The sequence below is a fragment of the Pteropus medius genome, unplaced genomic scaffold (assembly GCF_902729225.1).
Source record: "Pteropus medius unplaced genomic scaffold, Ma_sr-lr_union100, whole genome shotgun sequence".
NCBI lineage: Eukaryota > Metazoa > Chordata > Mammalia > Chiroptera > Pteropodidae > Pteropus > Pteropus medius.
Genome location: NW_024352786.1, coordinates 5,868,443 through 5,890,071, shown reverse-complemented (window position 1 = coordinate 5,890,071; position 21,629 = coordinate 5,868,443). Strand labels below are relative to the sequence as shown.

Genomic DNA, 21,629 nt, shown 5'->3' with positions numbered 1-21,629 from the left:
ATAATAACACACATTTCTAAGTTTTCTACAGACGAGATCAAGAACCAATGAAAAGCACACTGTTTAATAAAATTTGTGTAAACTGCAGTCCAGAAATAAACTTGTAACTAAACAATACAAAGTGACAAAAAACAGATGAGTTTTCTAACAGAACACATCAAAATTTACTATGAATTGGATTAAAAAAGAAAAAAAAGATAGTGTCTTTTCTCACTAAATAAAAACAAAAATTGGTCACTTTCACAGGCAATTTAATACTTGTTAAAATGAATACTTATTTACACAGAGCAAATACTAGCTGTGCGAATTTTAAAACAATGACTTGTGGGAGTGGGAGTATCTCACAAGAAGGTCTACCTATCATCTAGATGCAGCGTAGTGAGAGGGTAGAATAGTCCATCCTAGGCTGGTATCACTACTTCTGATTTAACTAAGTTTGATAAAGTACCTTCATTAAAATTTAACTTGAAAAATGTTCCATAGGATGTTTTAAAATTTGGCTTCTATTGTCTAGCTGTTAACCTTTTTATCGGAGGCTGGAGAATTCCAATGATCAGATCTAATTATAGCCTATTGTAGAAAGACAAAACTGCAGTCCTCCAGTTGAAGGAAGTTCTACAGTAGGAGGAGAGGAATCTCAATGAGAGGTGGAGTTAAAGTAAAAGACAATTTAACAATTAATAAATGAGTGAATAAGGTAGACAGGTACACAGATTAGATCAATAGACCAGATGGATGAGATAGGTAGGTAGCCAGACAGACGAGTACCCAGAGATAGAAGAGGTCAAAGATTAGGAAATATATAAAGTAATTCTTTAAATTTCCTTTTGGATATACTCTAAATCAGAGGTTCTCAGAGTTAAGGGGTAGAGCAGGGGACACATCATGTTCTTTTCCCAAATGCTGGCTTATGCTTGCCTCGACCCCTTTCCCCACCTCCATTCCTGATTTATCTAGGAAAGCTTAGAGACATTCTGAGGGCTGGCAAGACCTGTACCATCTTTAATGGTCAAACAAAAGCAGCCAGCACTTGTTGAGCATAAGCACCCTGGAGGCTTTATCAGACAGGTTAAACCTAACAGCCTCACTCCACAACAGTGATAACTATCTGCTTGTACATTCCTAGCTTTCTGTATACACCTCAAAGATTGACATAACTAGAAACTGACTGCAATAGGTTTTAACACTCATTACCCTAGAATAGGGAATCTGCACAGAATATCTATTGAAGTGACATGTTTCTGAAAACCATAAAAACACTCCATTTAATACTTTTAAAAGATATTTAAGTCTGATATGGGAGCTCATATTTTCTCCTACGAACAGTGGCTAGTCTAAGAAGGAAGCAGAAGCTAGGTCTAACAGCTTGACATTATGCTCCTTAAACCACACATTTTCTATGTGATCTAGAGATCTCATTCTAAGGAAGCAGGCAGATAACCATCAGAGTCAATAATATAGTTTCTCATTGACAACAAAATGTTTTTAGACTAGGGAGCATAATATCTTATAGGAAAACCATACTAAGAGATGAGAAAGAAAAAAAAAGAACAGTTCCTTAAAGAGAATTTTATAATCCTCTACTTTCATTAATGAAAGTCCTCTACTCTATGCCCTTCGGATTACTTAGAAATATACCTATTGGTTTTTCTGTCTACCTCATGGTGACCAAACTGAGTGTATATTTCATACAATTTCAAAAAAAAAAGTTTGCATAGAATAATATAAACAGGCTACTTAAATGAGTATTTTAAAATATCTTGAAACTTTGCTTGTTTAGTAGTGCATTAGAAGAGACTACTAGCACTTTGTTTTGAGATTTAGGTGAAATTCCTTTTAAGCAAGAATGTGTAGAAGGGAGTTAAATAATCCTGCTCTAGTGTGGAGCAAAAGCAACGACGTTAGCAGAAACCTTTAACCAGGCGCTTGTGGTTAGCACACGCTGTGGTCACAGCAGAGATGCCCAAGAACAGGAAGTGTACTCAATCACAGGGCTGCTGTGGAAACGACATGTAGCTACCCTTCAATACGATTTCCTTGTGGGGGTCTAAAGCTAGACACTTTTATATGTATTTAAAATACAATAGGTTATTGGTTATAATATTTCTTGGTGTTCCGTGCCCACAACACAAATTCAAGAAATAGCTAAATTCAGCCTGAGAGATTTAGGAAGCACTTCCTGGTAGCTAGAATTAAACACTGAAAAATTAAGGAGAAAGAAGGTTCTAGAATTTGTACCATCAGCCTGTCAGCCCCCTCAGCTTGCTGCAATTTAAGTGTGGTGTTATACAGGCCTTAGCAGAGGGCAAAGGCAAATGAGGAGCATCTGGCTAGACAGCTCCGTGTGTCTGAAAGTCCTGGGCTTCAGTCCACCTGGATCCTCAAAGCGGGGCATGGTTTTCACTTTAAAGAGAGAAAAAATATAGGAAAAGAAAGGGACCATAGAAGACCTAGAAAGCTCTGTGAAAGCCTACATTCTCATTCTCTTATGCCAACCACAGAAATGTTCTACAAATGGAATGATAAGGAAGGTATTTCACGCATTATAAGGTATATGCTATTTTCGGTTTCCATTAAAAAACACAGGGCTGTGTATTTTCTAGAGCTGCACTGGCAGAATAAGCTGTTGCTTTGAAATGGGATGAGACTATAAAAAGCAACTCCAAAGCCATTAAGGTCAGTGTATTTGGCTCTAGTTTCTCCCAGAATTTAAATTGCTATGTTGTATTTGAATAAATTATTTGTCTCTCAAAAGAACTTATTTGACCAATGCTTCCAATCTAGGCTTTGGTTTCTACAAATAACCTAATAATAGTGATTTTTGTTCCCTAAATTTGGGTCTGTGAAGGGAGACCCAGATTCCCCAACCCCATCCAACAGAAGGAAGAGCACACATGGGGAAGAGGCAGCAAAAGTTTCACGAAAAGATTGAAAGTCTGAGTCTAATAGAATGCGATTTTAACAATTTTAAGAAATGCGAGTGACTGTTAACATTGGTTATCTGAAATAGAGCTAAAATTTATCTACTGAATTTTCATTTATCTTAATAAATTAAGGGAGAAAAGAAACAAACACAAAGTGTCCATTTCTAGAATTTTTCAGAAAATCTATATATGAAAAAAATTTCATCTGAATGAAATAAAGAAATTTGGCTTATACACCATAGTATTTAAGTCTTAGTGGCTAAGTATCTGGATATTCAGAATGATTGCCAACAGACGTAAGGTCTGTTGGGGGAATATGACATTCTTTAGATGTAAGTCCTGATGTCTTTAGCAAGAGCAAATGATCACCTTCAGCTGTGTCAAAATGTTTTGATGCATTTGTTTCTCAAAACAGAGAAAATGGCTCACTTAAGACTTTTTCCATTTGTGATCAGCTGTGCTGGTTCACAAAATTGCAAAATTTTTAATAAATGTGTCTTCTGTTGCCTGTTCTACTAAATGTCCCATCTAGAACTTGAACACTCCACTCCAAAGCATCAGTAGCTGTTGGTATAATAAAGATCACAGAGTGAATTTTCGCACATCACTATATAGTGAACCTTAGCCAACTGCCATTTCCCATAAGCAAAAAATCTAGAACAAGATATACTGCTCATTTCGTATTTCTTTTAGGAATACCATGAGAAATTTAGTTCCAATATACCCAAGCTGACCTTCCAGGAGATAATCAGAAAAGAGGAAAAACCGTTTAGAAAAGAAAGGGATAGCAGAACAAAAAAAGAGTTTTTATGGTGAAGCATTAAAAGAGAAAGAAAATATAGAAGAGTAAAGATAGACATGATTGCTGCACTTACATGACTCTTAGGGGCCCAAAGTAAGACATGTTCTGTAAAAGGTCAGCTTACAGCACGGAGAATGCACAGAGGCAATGGAGCTGGGCATCAATCTGTCATCAAAACCAGAAGAGCCACAAATATTTGGATGGTAAACCAAACTGGGGTAGGGATTAGGGGTAGGTGCTGTTGCACAACAACATAGTATTGAAAATCTGGGACTACCTACACTGAAATATTTCCACCACAGCAATAGTAAACACAAGTACAGGTAAAACTAATTTAGCATGTAAAAAGAATCAGATATTCTATTTAGCAGGAACTGTTAGTTACTATATGTAAAAAAAACAAATAATATAATCATAACATAAATTCTACATAAATATATTATATTATGATTATATATTTAATCGAAGCTTTCACATAGTACTTTGACTCTCATCTTTCTTTGTATATAAAGTCAGCTTTTCATTCTCATATTATTTTGTATTAAGGGCTGGTGATTTCAGGAACCTAACTAACCTTTGAAGTCCACACTCACGTGCCATTGGGAGAACACGAAAGAGACAAGAGGCACAAAGAATAACGTTTGCTGTGATATCCATGCAGAGAGTGGGGTGGGCAGGCAAAGAAACCAAAGCAGGGGATAAAACTGCTGTGGCCCAGTCTCATAGCCAGAACTTAATTCCTTACTTTCTATTTGGAGCTGATTCCCCCTATACACTTCTCTGACAAAGAGTTCCCATGACTAAGTATCTCCTAATTATTAATAACAAAAACTTCTTATAGAATATCTCATTGACAAAGTAACTCACAAGCTTCTATATCATTATAATAGATAGATAAGAACACTGGAAGGTTACATTGAAACAAAGTCCATTAAAATGTATTTTAAGCTGTAAGCAGAAAGGAACATGAAAACTGCAATGAATGCTGGTAAGATCATAAATTGGTACAATTCTTTTGAAAATCTGTCTCTTTTAAACATATGATGAGTTTTAAAAATACTTATACCTCTTGAAATAGTAACTACTACTGAGAATTTATTTTGGAACATGTCTTAAATACAGAGAAAAATTATCCAAAAATATACTTGGTGAAACAGGAAAATAATCTGTCTCCAAAAGGAAACTGAAGTATCCATGAAATAATTTAAATGTATTGTTTAAAAAATGGCACCATATTCTTATTTTCACAAAAATGTAAACACATGCATTAAAAAAGACAAAGTTAAATGTTCTAAAAGGATATCGGATATTAATGCTGGTGGTAGGATTTACCAGTTAGTTTTACTCTTTTGTACTTTCTTACTTTCTCCAATTTTTTTTTTTGTGATAAAAGTATTCACTCTTGCATCTGCATACAAAAGTATTTTCAAACAGTTTACAAAAATTGTGGTTAAGATTTTAATGAAAAGGAAATTACAGTTATGATTTCGGCAATGTAAAGATGTATATTACATACACAGAAAAGAGTCTGAAGAAAATATACCAAATATTAACATCACTTGATAAATTCATGGGTGGTTTTTATTATTATTATTATTATTATTTTTATTCTGGATTGTATTTTCTAATTTTCCACATTAATCATTCTTATCATCAAGAAAATACTAATGGCTATCTTAACTATAAAAGCATTGGCAGAGTTAATAGGGAGAATGTGCTTTGTTTTAAAAAGGTATTGTGCTTTGTACAATTTCAAGTATGTAAAAAATGCACATACAGAAAAGTCAGAGCACAAGTACATTAAAATAGTAAGAATGGTTGTCCAAGTGGTAGGAGGAGGAGATTTTTTCCCTTCCTACATTTGTGTACAGTCTGCATTTAAAAATATTTTCATTTAAATCTGTTATCTTATAGTTAAAAGTATAAGAAACCCTGTATAGTTGTTGCTATTGCTTCTATAGAAGCATTTATTAACTGAAATCTCTATTTTGTGTTTTCAACTCAGCCTCGATTAATTGCAATAAAAAAAATCTATGTTTAGAATGTTATTTCTGGAAAAGTTTGTATTGCTGCTACTTGACGAAGTCTGATAAACTAATAACTATTTGGATGTTACAGCCCTAACCTGAAGTACATGTATACAATTAAGTTAGTCTTAGTGTCTACTTTCAAGAAGAGACTTAATTGTGCTAAAGTGTGATGTCTACTGCAGAGTTTATGAGAAAGGGTGAGGACTGCTTTATAAATGAACCATATCGGTATAATGGATGTCATTCAATATTTCACAGAACAAAACCGGTCACTTATTTGGTGTTGGTTCCCTGAATAAAACCAGCTGCAAATAACAGAGAATCAGGCCAAACCGGATTTGATGGAGAAGACAATTTAGTCAAAAATGCAAATCCCCAAGCCTTCTTTTGCAAATACTGGTAATTTTTGTGCACAAAGGCTGTTTAAATAAGCTTGTGTATTTGAGTATTTTTAAAAATATTTTCTTCCTGATATTTGGTGGATTTTTGCTTTATTGTACTCACTATCAGCTAATAGTTTCTGTCCTTCCCTCGCTGTGACAACAAAATTTTGGCTATAAGCTAAAATTACCAAGTGATTAAATTATGGCTTTCAAAAGAGTATGTTCACTATATAAAAATTATTTTAAAAAATTGAATGATTGGAAATATTAATTTAAACCAATTTGCAAAAATCCATAACAATATTACTAAATAACGATCCCAAGTGTTCCAAAATTGCAATTCCTTATGTTTTTTTTTTTTAATGAGTAATTTTCTTTCTAATTTAAAAAGTTATATGTTACCTAGTTTGAATCACTTCTAGGAATTTATCTTAAAGATATTGCATTTGTTTTCCAAATTCACTAATCGGAATTTTTTGGAACAGATGCATTTTAAAATTCAGAACTTTGGATTTCAGAAAGATTGTAGGTCTGTGTTCCGTATATTAGATCACAGAGCTCACCACCAACACCTTGCCAGATCTGGGGAACACCAGATATTCAAACATTAATATATCTGAATGAGACATATAAATGTATTCACACTAAGCAGGATGAATAAAGACTATAAAGAACTTTTGGTCAGTTCAAGAAAGGTGTTGACACCAAAGACTATCAAGGGAAGGAGAGAAGGAAGGAGGGGACTTTTATTTTGAGAAGTTTAGATTCTGAAGTTGCAGATAAGAGATTCTGGACCTATAAGACTTAAACCACACTGTCCACCAAGATGGGACTAGTTACATTATGTTTTATGAGTACAATAAAATACTATCATACAATGTTAGGTGAAGAAAGTTAACTTGCAAAATGGTGAGGATAGCACAATTCTTTATTCTGGGGAAAAATTATATTATGTATAACACAATCACTGGAAAGGTGATATTACATGGAACATTTACTTATTTTTTTACCTTTTTATATTGAAAAAATAAGTAGAATGCTTTGATTTCACTGTCCAAAAAAGTCAAAGATAATTGTTCGTTCAACAGTATTTAGTGAATACCTATTTTGTACTAGGCACTGTTGTAGGGATACAATCGTTTTAAAAAAGTTACTTCTCTCATGTTTACATGCTGCTAGCATATAACAGGAACGATAATAACAAAAAGATTAAAAGTGCTATAAAGAAAAATAAAGCAGGATGGGCAACAGAGTGACACAGGAGGATTATTCAAACTAGGATCACCAGGTTTACGAGGCAATATTCAATTTAAACATTTTAAATGAATACTCCTTATCAGAAAAAAAAAATCAGAGCACTATCAAATCAAAAGAATATCAAGAACATCTATGTTCCAACCAGCTGACACTCAAGTACAGTAAATAGCTTCTAGAAATCTAGAAATATAACTTTCTAAAACTAAAAAGAGATTCTACTGAAAATGTTCCCATACTTGCTCAATTATCAATTTTTGCCTTTGAGTTCTTTTCCTTTTCTAATAGAGCAAAATAATGTGTGTATGTATATGATATTCTAATTATATGGTCGTAATGAACTTTTGTTTAATTGGTCACCCCAATGCTGTCTTCTAAGGAATGTTTAACCCACATGAGGCTTTTAAGAAAAGGTTAAATTTGCAATATCATAAACACAGTAAGAACAAAAACAAAGGCATTATACGAAGACAAAAAAGTTGAAGCTATCGAACCTCTAATGAGATTTCAGGGTTCAATTTAAATTTCAATGCAGAAATTTTATAATTTTATCTTAAATAGTTGGGAAAGGAACTACAACTATAGAAAACTTAAAACTGTACCCCGAGTTTAATGAAACATAATGACCAAACTCAAGCGGTACTCGAGGGTTAAATATGCAGCAACTATTCTATCACTATTGAAAGCCTGGACTGTAAGGCAAATAAATGGACAGCCAACACAGAAGACAACTATTTCTGGCCTTCCGTTCTGTGCAGATTGGGCTCTAAGTGCTAAGGAAGGTAGCAGAAAAGGTTGGCTCCTATCCTCAAGAGATTTTTGACTAAGTCTCTTTCTCCCCTTTCCAACTGAAATCACTTAAAGAGATCAGTGAGCAATAAAAACATTTTTATAAATTAGAGAAGATCCTAAAGTAACATCTGAAGTTTAGTAAAACTTTATGACAGATGTGAAAGTGAAAATTAAAATAATGAACATAAAATGGGGTGGGAGAGACTGATTATATATCACTTAGGAATTTTATAAGTTTAAGGTATACAGATGAAACTAGAAACAAAAGTTTTAAAAAGTAGAATAGTCTTTTTCTTTTTAAAATAGCCTTAAAACACCAAGCTCCACAAATTAGTGCTGAATAGAAAACCAGTGAAATAGGTATCCTATTTAGTTCAGCACTGGTCTATTCTGAGATGTAAACTATAGTCAGAACTGTTTTCTACAGAGTGAAGTGGATTTAGAACACGGGATGATTAAAAGCACAGTCTCTAAACCTGAACATCATGCCAAGAAATAGGAAATGCTACAAACTCAATGTCCAATTAGCATCAGGAAGCTAAAAGATGTAATTCCATATTTAATCTTATTTCCATTAAATCTAATTTTCATTGATGACCCTAAATAAATCAGAATATTTGACTATAATCACTTGAAATCGTTTTTTTTTAAATACACGTATGCTACTTAAAATCTATATTTTAAAAAAAATTGAAACAAAGTAACAGCCTAGAAAATGAGAAGTTGTTTCCTGTTTTGGGGAGGCTTTTTTGCTTCTAAAATATCTCCTGTAGTATAATCTGCAGAAATAAAAATATTAGGAGATTAGGGGCCAATTTCCAAAGCTTGTAATAAACAAGACCATAAATGACATTAACATGTATCTATACTTAAGAGGCACATATTAGGAATGTCAAAAAGGATTATGGGTATTTTTAAAGAAAAGAGTGAATTCCATCAGAAGGATTCATGGCCCTGAGAACAGAAAAAGCAGATGCTGACAACTCATGTCCCAAACTGTGTGTGCCTCCTCCTGTTTCTTATCTCTGTAAACTGTACCACCATCCACCCAGTTACTCAGGGTAAATAAAATATCAGCTATCATTTTAGCTTCAAATTCCCTTCTCTGCTCCCCTGACAATCACTCAGCTCCTGTCCATTTTTATCTCCCTTCTATTACTTGTGCTCTAACTCAGTTCAGGTCACAAACACCTCTTAGCAGCAGAGTGCAGGAATTCGTCCAAACGTATCAAGAGCCATAACAAATTAAATCCATCCACCAAAGAGATACATTAAAATAATTTTTTTTTTTTTTTAACAAAAAGAAAGCTGCTATAGTACTAGGAATATCAGGTACTATCAGTAGTTTGTACTACTGGAGTATAAAATGAAAGTGTTAGGAGGAAAAGGACAATGGAACCGCTCACTAAGATGTAAAGTCGTGAACGTTCTTGCACGAGGAGAAACTGATGTGCCACCATCACTGTGGGGAAGCGACTGTGGGTCTTCATGCAGCAGAGTCTTGCTCACAGTCCAGCTCCGGCATCACTGACTTCTTTAAAGCCTTCGAATGGCTCCCTATGGTCAAAAGTCCATTGCTTATTTAGACTTACCAAAAAGTTCAGAAAATTCCAAGCATGCTGTATTAGAAATAGAATAGTGTAGTGAACAACCTCATCGGGTACAACAATTATCATGGAAAATCTTTTTCATCTATCCTCTACTCTGGATTGTTTTGAAGCAATCCCAGAAATCATATCACTTCATCTGTAAATATTTCAGTATGCCTCCTTAAGATAAAGCCTCTCAAAACAAACAAACAAACCCGTTAATGTCATTGTTTGTTTTGAGAGGCTCATCTTAAGGAGGTATACTGAAATATTTACAGATGAAGTGATATGATTTCTGGGATTGCTTCAAAACAATCCAGAGTAGAGGATAGATGAAAAACAAACAAACCCATTAATGTCATTGTTACAGGCAAACAAAATTAACATAATTTCTTTAATAATAAATTTCCAGTCAGGTCACCTTTCCCCAGTTATCTTATTTTTTCTCCACAATGCTTTTAAGATGGTGGTGTGTCTTTCTAACAGCTGACTTCGCTTACAAGGACCTTCATTATCTGGCCTCTGCCTTCCTTCCACGCTCATTTTTTGAAACTTTTTCCTTTCCCTGTGCTTCTGGCCATATTTACTTAATTTCTATTCCCTTTATTAAGCCTTCAGATATAATTTTTCAGCAGCCTAAATCTCCTCTCAGCCCTACCTTCTTGCTTCAGGTCTCAGCTCAGACATTACTTTCTCTAAGAAACCTTCCTGCTACACCTCCTGGACCCAGAAATGAATTGTCAAATACAGCTCTCATGCCCAGTGAGGTTAGAAAACTTCATGTCCCCTCTCCCCCAAGTTCCCATTTAAACACAAATGCCAATCTATAACTTCTGGCTTCTTAGAAACTAACCCTCCTCTCTGTGGTGCTTCGTGTCCAACATTTTCCGGGGACAGTTACTATCTTTTATGTTTGCCTTTTGACTTATATATTCATGCAAAATCATTATGCAAACTTATTATAAATGTGTGCTACAGGTGCAAAGCAGACGTTAATTCAAAGATTGTCAATAGTAAGAAAATCCATGGAATTAAATATTCTCTTTAATAATCATAAAGCTTTTTGAATGGGAATTAGATATTTGCCAAATATCTAAGTGTGAGAAAGTCAGGGACAAAAGAGCTAGTGGAAAAAGACCTAACTCCAAAGCAGAGCTCTGGAATCCTATTGTTACAGGAGCAGAAAACCACTTTCATATTCTGAAAGTGGCATCAATTCCGAAAAACAAACAGGTACTCATCAAGAACATTATGGCTCAACAGATAACTGCCTAAATAGACTTCCTCTGCGGAGATTTTCACCAAAGTGCTGTCATAAACCCATATTTGAAGATCGAATTTCCGAAAGGAGCTTTCTAGGAAATGTTGGTTCATGATTTGTGCATCTTGCCTTACTTATAACATAAGATTGTACATAATAACTAGGTAGAAACAAAAATTTTTCTGAAGCCTTAACAAGTCTAATCTATTCTGTGAAGCCAATTGATTATTATATTTTTGGCTTTGTAGTTATTTGTAAAAAGCTTTTGTTCAAACAAGTGTATAAATATACACTTTAAAAAATAGATTGAAGTATTTAGTCTTTAAAAAATGTTGAATTTGTATCCCATTAATGATTTAAATTTATATGGCTTAGACTTAAGAATAAGAGCTAGAGATAACACTGACACAGTACTTATTATTGTCCAAACACAATTCTAAATGCTTATCTTCACCATAACTCTATGATGTATTATTACCCGCATTTTACAGATGAACACAGAGAGGTTAAGTGATTGTCCAAAGTCACCAACTAGTAAATAGTAGAGCCAGCATTTTGCACTTTGGTAGTTTCTAATTCAGTCACTCTACCACTCTTTGGAAAAAGCATCTACAGCTGAGCACCGAGCTTCGGGATGAATTCTTACAGCAAAGAAAAGGAAATGGGATGGCATGCCCCTGCTAGGTTGGAAGAACCAACCATGGCTGGAGATTGGCAGATTCTCACAGCCAGTCTGCACCTGCTGCTGCTTCCTGAGACGTAGTAAAATGTTCCCGAGACAACTAAGAAGACCTGACATTTCCTTTACAGCTATGACAACCAGGCTGGGTCAATTCACTTCCAACTTTTCCATTTACGTTCACTTGCAGATATAGGGGACAGAAATGCTCCAGAGACGTAGAACGAGACCAAGACCAGGTTCAGTTTGTTGTTGTAAGGACATGGGGGATGGGAGATCCACACAGAGAATAAGTCCGTTACGGTGCGGTGTCTCAGGGAGACCAGGCTCCCATCTTGTGTCAACTAGAGAACCTCTGTTTTCTTTCTGTTTTGCAGGGGGGTGGGAGGAGGGCTGCCCAAAAATCTCAGCTGAAATCTGAGTTCTTTCATGGCCAGAAAGTTTAAAAAGTAATGGTGTCAGTTCAAGGCCCTGGATCAGAAGTTAACAGACCAGAATTGTTATTTCTATCTGGCCACAAAAAACCCACGACTAATGGTTTTTAGATAACTTAGTAACTTTGTGTCCCAGTTTTCTCACTTAATACAACCCCATTATTTTACAAATTTATAATACATTTTGCCATATTAAAATATATACATGTAAAGATATATTAGTGATCTCACCAAAGACAGTTAAAGAGGGCAAACAAAAATCCCATTTCTCACAGAAAGAAAAGTAGAGTAAGGTAACTTACCGATAATGAGTATACTAACCATCAAATGCTCTAGGTATTTCCTCCTGGTGCTCAAGACACCACCCTAAGATTGGTCCTGTGGTGTGAGCAACCAATTCCCTCAAAGATTTAAACATTGGGGGTATTTTCATTTAGTGGATATAAATGATTTATGGGTAACAGCTCCAGAGGGGTTTACTAAGACCCAGGTTCCAACTGTGACTCCATCACTTGATGAGAATGAAAACGACCTTCTTGGTCCTCAGTTTCTTCTGCCTTCTCTCTCTCTCTCACACAATTATCAAATAAGGGACCATGTTAAATGGTTGGCCACTGGCATTTTACAATGAAAAAAACATGGTTTATCGTGTATCTTTATTTCTCATGGTCAGATATCACATTGTTAAAATAGGCTACATGAAAAGGAAAATAAATTCATGGAAGAATCATCCAGTAGGTTCCATTCACTGTTTAGGTATCTGAATAGAGTAAGAAGACTATTATAAGGGATCTGATGCAGAATCCTCTTTCCCACCAGGCTGAAACCAGTTAAATATCATCTTAATGAAGAGCTGTTGATCTCAGGCTTATTAGAGAAGACATTAAAACTAATAATAATAATAATAATAATAATAATAATTATTTTATAAGTTTGAAAGGGAAAGGTCATATCTGTTAGAACAACAGACGGTTAATTAGATGCAAGGTAAACAACAGAAGTTACTAGGTGAGCTCAGAGGCCAACACCAAAGGATATAAAAGAATAAAATACTATGCTTTATTTTACTAATTGACAGTTATATGAATGCAGATTCGAAATTAGGAAATGATACGATACAAATTAGTATAAACTATGTTTTAAAAAACTGGTATTTAAAAAGGTCTTTTTTGAAATATTTAAAATTTAGAAATAAAAATATCCCAAATAATCTGAAATTGTATATCTTGATTTAAAGAGTTAATCTATTCCACTAGTAGTAATGTTTAAAGGCAGACAATTTACAGTGTCAAACAAGACTAGACTCCTCTGGTAATGGATTAGCAATCCTATATTTGATTATTTTTTTTCTGGGCAGCAGGCTATTCCAGTTTTAATCCTAGACATGACACATATCCCTAAGTCAAATAACTGGAAAAGCAGTTGATCATGTGTTATAACTTTTTTAAAATAACAAATTCCTACCTCATTTTTGGAACAAATAAATAAAAACTAAGTGAGTGAACTCCATAAAAATTTATTTGAATCATTTGAAGCATTAATTATGGCTTCTTCTGTTTCTGAAGTTGTTTGTTCATTATGAATAATGATTAATGCAGTTTCCCATCAAGTAATATAAAGATTTCTGATGAAAGACTGAGAATCTAAATTAATGGAAAAACTCTAGGTTCCTTATAAAACAAATCAAACTTAAAAAGCATTTCCCTTAAATTGACATTCTACACTCATAGAAAATTATTCAAAGAGTGCATCTAAGACATGGATTCTACCTTCAGCATTAAATTCAGTGAAGCACTGTATGTGGCTTGAAGGAATGTCCGACAATTTTAGAGTTAAATAGGTTTTTCTCTTAATTTTTAAAGAGATCTGAAAGTTAAGCTTCAGTCATTAGGCTACTATTTTGGCAATAAAAAAAAATCTCTATAGTTATTGAATAAAATGATGTCATGTACTTATGTTGTACCACTGACCAAGGCTTCTAAATAAATTTTAATTTAACTACAGTAGGTAAATCCTGAAAATCTTTGGAGAGTTTTCTTAAATGAGGCTGTAATTAAAATTTCTATAATAGTAGTTCTCAAAATCATAAAGAATAGATAAATTCTTGAAAAGTTCTTACCTATCTTTGGGTTTTCCTTCAATTCTGACCCCCCACCTCTTAGGGATTTATCTGAAGGATGGAGGGCAGAAAACATTTCCCCAGAACTTGTCATAAGAAAGACTGGTATTTCCCCAATATTAACATGCTAATGTGCACAACCACTTAGTGGGGTAGGTACTGCTATCACCACTGTCTGAGGTATGAGGAAGTGAAACTAGGAATCTAGCAAGTGGGCATAGGTGGGATTTGAACCCAGGCAACCCAGGTCTATGTTCTTAGTCACTATGCTATGTTGTAATTTTCCAAGGTGTTCGTGTATTTTTACAATTAGGAATGTACTATTTTTTCCCAAGAGCAATGGATTTCCCTTCCCCGTGAGTCTTTCTGGGGGGATATTCTACTCTCCTTCCTCCCCTCTTCCTCCCCACAGTTACCACTCAGGTAACAGTCTATGTTTGCCCTGTGAGGTGACTTCCTTCCAAATATTAGCCAGCCCCACCTTCTAACACATGGTTACCAACTCTGGGTCATGTGAAGCCTTAGTGCCTGTATGAATGTTTATCTTGCTCCCCAGTGACTTATAAGAGGGACATTTCCTGGAAATATTGCAGGTGGACATTTCACTGTAGTGAGGTGTTTAGTGTCTGAATCACTCCTGTTGCCTAGAAACCCCTTTGTGTTTAGCAGGAGGAAGGTGACTCAGGCACAGGTACAGTCAGACACAGTGCAGATATTTATTCAGCACCTCCTCCTCCCAGCACTAAACTATTGATTTCATGCTTAACCTTGACACTGTTCTTTCCCACGTCACTGTTAGTAGAGGCTCCTTCAATTCTTTGCAAGTCAGGGAAACTCAAAAGGCACTATGCTGTGCATAGAATTGACAGCTTGTAGCTGAAACATGCTACATTATTTTTCTTACTGAGTTCTGAAGAAAAGCTTTAAGACAAAAGGCAATTACAGGATTCTTACATATAAAAGGGAATTGGAATTATATGGTGTCATAGAAGTAATTTGCCATCCCTATTAGCTCTCAAGAATTCAATTAATATAATGCATTCCTAAACAGCACTGAGTTACTACTTCTGACCTCATAGTCAAGAAAGAATTTTTTTCAGGCAACCAGAGGAAGGCCACATTCAGGCCAGAAAAACTGTTCTACACATACCTGTCAGCTTCTGCCTCTACCCTTCCTCTCTCTCTCTTGCTCTCTATCTTTCTCTCTCAGACGGAATAACAAGAAAGAATTGCTGACCACATATAAGTAGCTTCAGAATTGAAAGAGTTCACCCTCGAATACCATAACGAATATAAAGACATCACAGTCAGCCTAAGGTCACTTTTCTGACCTTTATCTTCAACCTTAAGTTAGCACGCATGCCCAGGTCACTCTAGAAGCCAAAAATCTAGGATAAAACAATCTAGAATTTAAAAAATGACTTGCATTCCATATAAATTCTCCACCAGTTATTGCTAGTTCCCTAATATTTTGGGGCTCCACTATTTTTCTTATTCATTTCTATGCATTACATATTCAAAGGAAGAAATGTGTTTTAAACAAAGGCAAGCAAATACACACATATCAAATGCTGGGGTTTTTCTCTTCGTCCTCCTTTTCAGCCATGCCTGCTAAAGACACAGAGAATAAGACCTAAGGGTGTGCCTAAATGTTTCATCTGTGAGGGAAAATCCTGAATCCTAGTTTTATTTAACGCGGTGGACCGAAGGATACAAAGTAGTTTGGGTAATAGTCTTTTTTCGTCCCCCACCAAATAATATTCATCCTAACACAGGGGTTCCAGTACGTCTGAGATCTATTAAGTACTACTGAAAGTCTAGTAGACGATATGTTTTACTTTGTCCTTGACAGCTATACAAGGAGTATATAAATTTACTACTTAGCAAAGATTTTCATCTTAAACAAGTTAAAACTTTATTTTCTCCAAAGTACTCTTTTTCAAAGGCATATTATATATATGGGGCGGGGGGATAGGGGGTAGTTTTTCATGTCTAAAAATTCTTGAAATCCACCAAAGTCTGTAACAGCTTTAAGAAACGGGTACCCTCATTATTTAGAACTGGCTTATTGCAGGTTACAATTACTACTGGGGCAAGCAACATGGAGGTGAATTGCTCTCCAAAATATTTTAAAGTCTTTAACCATGTCTAAAGAATGTTCTCCCAATTTGGGGTTCATAGTTGATAAGTGGACCTGCTGCAGCTCTATAAAATGTTTGGGCTCATGCATATAACTAAGGATAGAAAGCTTCATTCTTCAGATTTTCAAGGTGGAGTTCAGTCTTGGGAAATGAAACTGCCAGCAAAAAGCTTAGGATTTAAGCTCATGATTTTGTTGACTACATGCTTGATGCAAGTTTCAGTAACAAATGAAAAATATTTGTTCCCATGCTATAACTAAAGCTTTCTGATAATTATATGGGAGTAGAGCCTCATCTATGATACTGGGCAGAGTTCTTTGCATTTGTGTACTCTGAGAGCTAAATTACCACTAATTCTGTTTCATCTTTTGCAACCTTATTTAACCTTCATTTAGATATCTGAGTGTCTATTATGGCCAGGTGAACTACACAGACTTTGTCCCTGACCTCACAGAGCTTGAAGTCTAACTAGGGAAACAAACAACTGTAACACAAAAAAATAAAAATCTGGATAATCAAAAGTTCAAGAATTTATAGAAACACATTGCCAAGGCACACACCCCAGTCTGGGAAGGTCAGGGAAGGCTTCCTGGAAGAAATGGCCTCTCAACTCAGATCTGAAGGAAGAAGAAGGATAGGGCAAGTTGGGATGGAGTAATTTAAGGCAAAAGGAATAGTATGCGCAAAGGCCTTAAGGACCAAAGGAGGATGCGATTTGTATGTGTGAGAACAAAAGAAAAGTCGGCCTACCTGAAATGAGGAAAGGTGGGCTCTTTATGATGATATCTGGATTTTGTCCCAGGATAAAGGGATCAGAGAGTGACATGCTCAGTTTGTGTTTTGTAAGGACCCCACTTACAATTGCTGAAACTTAGAAACCACAAAGATAAGGATTTCTTACATTCAGCAGAAAAATGATCAGATCATCCCTATACCCAAGGGTAAATGTATAAGAGTCTTCATTTAATTGACTTTCCATAGCACCAGTGAGATGCTACCATCTGACCCAGGAAAGTAGAGTGGCTATGAACTCAGCCTATGTAGAGAGGTGAGCTGCACTCAAATTCTAGTTCTACCTCATTCTAGCAAATCACTTAACTTTGGGCAAGTCGCTTAAATCCTGTGTGTCTCAAAGTGAAGTTAATTGCAGCTACTTCATAAGGTTGCTATGAAAATTAAATGAATACTATATATAAAGAACAGTAGCTGTCACAATGTCTACTCTGGACTATATATAACATTTCAAACCATATAAATATAAATGCTTCTCTTTAGCTGCCATCTAATTTCTTTAGGCAAAGCAGCTTAAACAAATAGATCTTTCATAGTTTTCTATTTATCAGTTTTCTGTTTGAATATTTAAAATTTTTAAATGAGATGCTAATATACAATTGTACAAAATAAAGCTTTATTTCAAAATCTTTGGGCCTTATGTCCTATTTGGACAAAGATCTGCTGTCCTGAGTGAAATTTCTAGGACAATTTATTTGCAGATAAGCTTCAGGCACAGAGCATACTTAGAAATCAGACCGCCTAACTACATTCTGTGGTTATGAATCCAAAGGAATTTGAGAAAATCCATTCATTTAATAATTGAATTATAGAAAATTAAAGCAAGAAGCTTTTAAACCTAAATATAGACACCAGGAGGGCCGAAGAACCAGTTGTGGATTCACCACTAAACATATCGGGCAGCCTTCTTGTCGTCTCCATCCATAGCAAATGCTAAATCACTTTCAGAAATCGAAAAGATTACACATTTTACAATAGGACACAGACTACAAGTCAAGATATAATACCAAAGGTCAATTAATTGCATGCTAAAAATATTTGTGTCACAATTAACACAGCAGACGGGATATTAAAATCTTTGCAAAGCTGATTGTTTCAGGGTCGCCAAGACCACTTCCAGTTCTCTGATTCACCAGAAGACTCGCAGGACCCCGCATACAGTTGTATGTGTGGCTATGATGTGTTATAGCAAAAAAAACAAAAGCAAAATCAACAAAGGAATAAGCCTCATGGAGCCAAGTGCAGAGGAGACTAGGAGTGAGCTGCCGAGGTCCTTTCTTTCCCAGTGGAGTCACACAAGCCAGGCTCAACTACCGGCAGTGAGCTGTGACATCTGTGACATGCTGTCTGCCAGGAAATCTCATTAGTGACTCAGTGCCTGGGGGTTTTTACTGGGGCTGGTCACATAGACACCTACTGCCCGGCAAGTACCCAAATTCCTCCTGGAACGCAAGCAGGTATTCAACACGAACCATATTGCACAAACAGTTCTGGCACAGTGAGCCATTATAGTGGGAACCCCTTCCAAACCTAGGTTCCCAGACACCAGCCAAGGGCCAGCCAACCTTGCAAGCGGGTCTTTCTAAGGAGAGCAGGCTCAGGCCTTCTGTGATACCTCATCTTTGTAGACTGTCCTATTTCAATTAGCTATAAGACAAATTATAGGAGAAAGGCCTTACGTAGGTACATCATGAGCCTGAGAAGCATTTTTATTCAGTGTTTTCAGTATTTAAAATGTAGCATTTTTAATAAGGAAAAACGTTTTAAATTATATAATAGAAGATCTAAGATGGCCTTTAGTAGTCCTCTTGCATAATAAAAACAACTGAATTCTAGTCCTGTTTAGTTTTCTGAGCATTTTTTTTTCTTTTAAAAAAATACCACTGAAAATTGTCAAGCAATAGTATTTTTATATTGAAACTACTCGTAAGACACCATTTAACCTTCCAGGTTGGAAAAAAATCCAGACCCTGATAACAGTTAATTCCAAACAATGGTGAAAATAAGAAACCTTTCCAACTGGGATGCAATTTGACAACATCTATCAAAATTATACACACATCTTATTGTGTATATTCTGAATAGATCTGAAATTCTATTTTGCAAATTTATACAGATATAACTGCCTCCATGCAGAATAACCCATATACGAAGTTATTTACTGCAGCATTGTTTAAGAGTAAAGGATTGGCCACAACCCAAATGTCTATCAATAGGTCACTATTTAAATTGTGGTACATCCATACAATGGACTACTCTGTAACTGCTGAGAAAAAAAAAATGAAGAAGCTCTTAGTACTGACATGTTAAACTCTCCTATATATACTAGGAAAAAAAAAAAACATACATTATAGAGAAGTATAGTTGGCTATCTTTTACTTTACAAAGGGGCAAATATGAATTTGCTTGTCTGTGCACACAGAAAACAGAAGGATGCATTAGACATTGACCACAGATGCTGGGATGGGATGGTTCAGGCAGAATTTGGGAGGAAGCTGTGAACTTGAAAAAAATGTATCAAAATGGTACCCTTGCAGAGTATTCCCTCTTTCTTTTCTAGACCCAAGTTATATCAACTGGGCATCTTTTTTGTTGGTTGTTTTTATAAGTTTCTATTGTGCTGCAGTGATGAAAACAGCATAAGATTGCTTCTATTGTATTTTCCAAATCAGGTTCCCACAATCTTCTTTTCGTCTTGTGTCTGTCTGCCATCTTGAAGGGGGTTTCCCCAGGACACCTCAGAGTGAGTCAAGTTCTCTGCACCTCCCTTCTCCCATTCGTTTGCTGAGAATATTTGGGAGAATATTTTTTTTTTGAAGCTCTAAGAAAGCAGGGACTTTGTTTTGTTCTCTGCCTTATTTGCAAAACTGAAAAAAGTGTCTGGCACACACAAATTGTTCAGTAAGTATTTGTTGAATAAATGAAGTCTTTTCTTTACCCAGCTTCAATGGGACAGACACTGCCAGAAGAAGGGAGATATATCATCGAGGACAAATATTCAGAAATAGTTGTCATTCCCAGTATCGGCCCAATAAAGGCATTCAACACTTAGCAACATTCCTAGAATTATTTTGAATTTTACAAGAGACAAACAAATAAGCCTATAGAATGCTGTGCTGAACAGCGACTCTTAAATATTCAAAAAATTTATTTTTAATTAATTTGGGATTACATGGCCCTAGAATCCATTTTAGGGCTGAAGTCTGGGCAAACACCTCACTAATTAGCAATAAGAAAAAAGGCTATCATGGGAATCAAATGAGTCCCAGGTGTAAGGTGCCATAGATGTAGAGAAGAGAGAGAAAATATTTTGCATTTGCTACTGTTATTTTCAAAAATAAAATTATCAGTGAAATTAAGTTCAAATTGGTATAGACAATGAACTGACCGGCACAAAATCAATCACAAAAGACAAAACCTCCCTGCTCCCAGGCAGGTATGGAGTGGGCGTAACTACCCTCTGCCCCGCTTTATCTTTGGTTTACATAACTACAAAAGGACAACTTGGCTAGCAATAATTGCAGCAACACTGCTTAATAGGTGCGCAGCTGATGGATGTTTCTCTGAAGATTTTTAATGCCACAAACTTTTCTTAATGCACGGCTGAGGCAGTTTCTGCGTGCTGTCTCTGCAGTCATGGAAAAAGGTTAGGAAATTTTGGTGTCATGTCAATTTTTCTTGCTGGCATTTAAGACAACATCCAAAGAGTGAGGAAACATCCATTCACCTGAAACAGCTTGAAATCTAACACTCTCCTGAGAATAAAATAGAAATTCCTGTGGAGTTTATGAAATAAATGTCTTAAATGGGAAAGAGAAGCTAGCAGAGACGTTGCAGGACAACTGGGAGGCAGCCAAGCTCCTGCTGATGCAAATTATAGTTCTGACATAGTGCCAGGAAGCACCAAACCCCCTGCGTGCAGACGGCCCACAGCGACTCCCACCTTGGTCCTTATAGCAGTCAACACTCCCGGTCTCGTGGCAGATCCTTTCCGTGAAGAGTGATATGGGGCAGAGGACGACAGCTCTAAAAGGTTTTAAAAAGAGGTTAAAGGATGATGCTTTGTTGTTACGTTTTGTTGGTTTCCTGAGAGTGGAGGTGAAATGAAGAGTTCTCTGATACTATGCCCAGGAAAATGCTGGCTCTAACAGGTACCAGCATTCTCAGGAAGAGAAAAGCAACTTGGCCATCCTTTCCATGAACATTTACTTAATAACTGACTCACTCTGTTCAGAGGGGGTGCAGTGCAGGCAGATTCCCATCCCTTGTGATGCCTGCATTCTAACACAGGAACAAACTAACAGATAAATAAGAAGACTGTGATAAATGTCACTCGGATAAGTAAGTCAACATTAGAGCAAGGCTGATGGGGCTGAGTTAGAGCAGGCGGTCAAGGAGTCTCTCTAAGGGAATGATATTTAAGTTAAGA

At 35.9% G+C, this 21,629-nt stretch overlaps 1 protein-coding gene across 3 annotated transcripts in view; it reads right to left on the bottom strand.

Moving 5' to 3' along the window:
* SGMS2 (sphingomyelin synthase 2) overlaps nt 1–21,629 on the bottom strand; it is a 73,064-nt gene that overhangs the window by 24,628 nt on the left and 26,807 nt on the right. For 2 of the 3 annotated variants that reach the window (XM_039848793.1, XM_039848794.1), the window contains one exon: nt 21,144–21,226. The exons of the other annotated variant lie outside the window; for it this stretch is intronic. The gene's annotated coding sequence lies outside the window, so the exon portion shown is untranslated. The remainder of the gene's footprint in view (nt 1–21,143; nt 21,227–21,629) is intronic. 3 annotated transcript variants of the gene reach the window in all.